Source organism: Eriocheir sinensis, chromosome 19 (genome assembly GCF_024679095.1).
Source record: "Eriocheir sinensis breed Jianghai 21 chromosome 19, ASM2467909v1, whole genome shotgun sequence".
Lineage (NCBI taxonomy): Eukaryota > Metazoa > Arthropoda > Malacostraca > Decapoda > Varunidae > Eriocheir > Eriocheir sinensis.
Window position 1 is genome coordinate 8,235,398 of NC_066527.1, and position 3,515 is coordinate 8,238,912.

Below are 3,515 nucleotides of genomic sequence, written 5' to 3' on the forward strand. Positions count from 1 at the left end.
AGCCTCCTCTATTTCCTCTATTCGTTAATCTTTCTTTCCTTCTTTCGTCGTTTCTTCCTTTCTTTTTTCATCCTATTTGTTATTGCTTCTCTTGTTCCCTTTTCTCCATCTCTCCTTTCCTTCCTTTTCTCCTCCTCCTCCTTTCTTTCATCTTCCTCTTTTTTTTTTTTTTTTACAGCAAAGGAGACAGCTCAAGGGCACAAAAAAGTAAACATTAATAAAAAAAAAAGCCCTCTACTCGCTGCTCCTAAAAAGAATCCAAAGAGGTGGCCGAAAGATAGGTCAGTTTCGGGAGGAGAGGTGTCCTGATACCCTCCTCTTGAAAGAGTTCAAGTCGTAGGCAGGAGGAAATACAGATGAAGGAAGATTGTTCCAGAGTTTACCAGCGTGAGGGATGAAAGAGTGAAGATGCTGGTTAACTCTTGCATAAGGGGTTTGGACAGTATAGGGATGAGCATGAGTAGAAAGTCGAGTGCAGAGGGGCCGCGGGAGGGGGGGAGGCATGCAGTTAGCAAGTTCAGAAGAGCAGTCAGCGTGGAAATATCGATAGAAGATAGAAAGAGAGGCAACATTGCGGCGGAATTTAAGAGGTAGAAGACTATCAGTATGAGGAGGAGAGCTGATGAGACGAAGAGCCTTAGCCTCCACTCTGTCCAGAAGAGCTGTGTGAGCGGACCCCCCCACACATGAGATGCATACTCCATACGAGGGCGGACAAGGCCCCTGTATATGGACAGCAACTGTGCAGGGGAGAAGAACTGGCGGAGACGGTACAGAACGCCCAGCCTCGAGGAAGCTGATTTAGTAAGAGATGAGATATGAAGTTTCCAGTTGAGATTTTGAGTTAAGGATAGACCGAGGATGTTTAGTGTTGAGGAAGGTGATAGCTGGGTGTTGTCAAAGAATAGGGGATAGTTGTTTGAAGATTGTGTCGAGTGGATAGGTGGAGAAACTGTGTTTTGAGGCGTTGAAAGACACCAGGTTCTTCTTGCCCCAATCGGAAATAATAGTAAGGTCTGAGGCTGTTCTGCAGCCTCCAGCCTTGAGTCGTTAAGTTCCTGAAGGGGGGGTAGTCTATTAAAAGAAGTTGAAGAATGCAGAGTGGAATCATCGGCGTAGGAATGGATAGGACAGTTCGTTTTGGAAAGAAGATCATCAATGAACAACAGAAAAAGAGTGGGAGATAGGACAGAACCCTGTGGGACACCACTGTTAATAGATTTAGGGGAAGAACAGTGACCGTCTACCACGGCAGAAATAGAACGGTCAGAAAGGAAACTGGAGATAAAGGTACAGAGAGAAGGATAGAAACCGTAGGAGGGTAGTTTAGAAAGCAAAGATTTGTGCCAGACCCTATCAAAAGCTTTTGATATGTCCAGCGCAATAGCAAAAGTTTCACCGAAACGGCTAAGAGAGGATGACCAAGAGTCAGTTACCAGTAGAACGCCCCTTGCGGAACCCATACTGGCGATCAGATAGAAGGTCAGAAGTGGAAAGGTGCTTTTGAATCTTCCGGTTAAGGATTGATTCAAAAGCTTTAGATAGACAAGAAAGTAAAGCATTATCTACATTCTTCCTTCCCTTTCTTTCTTTTCATCTCACTAATTTTAATTCTTACTCATTTTCCTTTTTTTCTCATTCCACACACACACACACACACACACACACACACACACACATACACACACACACACACACTTGCCGTTTCCCAGAGGTCCATCATTTAGTTTAGTTAGTCATAAAACCTCTCCTCGAAACTTCCGTCAACCCCCAAAAGTATGTAGATAAATATATGAATAAATAAAAGAAACTGACGGTGAATGGAAATGAATGCTTCTCAGGTTGATAAATTGATAGATAATGTTAGATAAGGAGAGATATGAAGAAAAAAAACTATATTAATTTTGAGTGGAGAATAAGAAGAAAAATAATAATAATAATGAGAGAGAGAGAGAGAGAGAGAGAGAGAGAGAGAGAGAGAGAGAGAGAGAGAGAGAGAGAGAGAGAGAGAGAGAGAGAGAGAGAGAGAGAGAGAGATAATGAAATGTTTATTATAGCCTATTATTTGTTTGTTTGTTGTTGATGTTTGTGTGTGTGTGTGTGTGTGTGTGTGTGTGTGTGTGTCACCATTAAGAAGAGAAATGGAGAAAGAGGAAAATGAATAATCAAAATTAGTGTTAAGGTGAAATGAAAGGAACAGAGAAGAATGTAATGAAGGATGAAAAGAAGGAAGAAAGAGGAAGAAGAAGAGGAAAGGAAGGAAGCGAAAGGAAGACATGAAGGAGGAAAAAAAAACTAAGAAAATAAGAAAGAAAATGAGAGGAAGAATAAAAAAGGTGAAGAAAAGAAAGAAAGATGGGAAGGAAGGAGAATGCAAGGAAGGAACGATGGAAGGAAAGGAAGTAAAGGAAAAGGAAGGGAAAGAAATTTTATGTAAAGCAAAGACAATGAAAGAGAAGAAGAAAAAGAAGAAAAAGAATATAAGAATAGAAGACGACGAAGAGGAATATCGATAATAAAAATAATGAAAACAACAACAACAACAACAACAACAATAATAATAATAATAATAGAAATATATAAAGCACATTCCTTGGTAAAGAAATTAGAAGAGCAATGATATTAATATTCATAACACATATATAATAATAAGAAGAAGAAGAAAAGAAAGAAAAATATATATACAAACGAAAATTGTTAAAAGAAGAGGAAGAAGAAAGGAAATAAAAATAAAAATATACAAACAAGATAATTTACAAAAGGAAGGGAAGAATATATGAAAAAAAAGAGGAAGGAAGAAAAAAAGTAGATAGGGTAAAAAAGGAAGAAAAAGGTAAAGAACAAATGAAAGGAGATGAAAACGAGCAACAACAACAACAACAACAACAACAACAACAACAACAACAGCAATTAAGACGAGTAAGAAAAGAAAATGAAGAAGAAAAAAGATATGTATAAATAGAAGCCTCAACAACAACAACAACAACAACAACAACAACAACAACAAGAGGAGTAAAACGAAGAAAAAGAAGAAGAAGAAGAAGAGGAAGAAGAGGAGGAGGAAAACACAGACAGCGATTATTCAGCAATCAAGTATTTCCTTCACCCACCTTCTCCTCCTCCTCTCAAATCTCCCAGGCCCGCCCCTCAGGCACCCACCAAGACGTGCCTGGCGAAGCAGCGGCCGAAGCTCCTCCTCCTCAACCTGACATCAAGGTAGAGCACTTAAACTCCCTTACTAATCCAGGAGAGGCGGCGCACACCTTCCCTCATCACTGACTCACGAGGTACTGTGGAGTGTGGGCGGGGCGAAGTGACAAGGAAGGAGGGAAAGAGTTTCTCGATATTTCATGTTTTTAGTTCCCTATTCATTCCAGAAAACATATTTAGTCATGTTTGCAGTGATTCTAGGTACATAAAGGCTCACTACAGGTAACTAGGAGGGAGTGCAGGATCTCAGGTCATATTAAATTCCGTAAAATGATGAAAAGTAGAGGTAGTGTAGAAATGTGGTG

General features: G+C 39.9%; 1 protein-coding gene across 2 annotated transcripts in view; it reads right to left on the bottom strand.

The window, feature by feature from the left end:
• Positions 1-3,295, bottom strand: part of LOC127000642 (uncharacterized) — a 47,873-nt gene extending 44,578 nt beyond the window's left edge. The window contains exon 1 of one of the 2 annotated variants that reach the window (XM_050864589.1): positions 3,160-3,295. The gene's annotated coding sequence lies outside the window, so the exon portion shown is untranslated. Of the gene's footprint in view, positions 1-3,110 lie in introns of both variants that reach the window. The other variant, XM_050864588.1, reaches the window with a different exon arrangement.
• Positions 3,296-3,515: the final 220 nt, after the last annotated feature.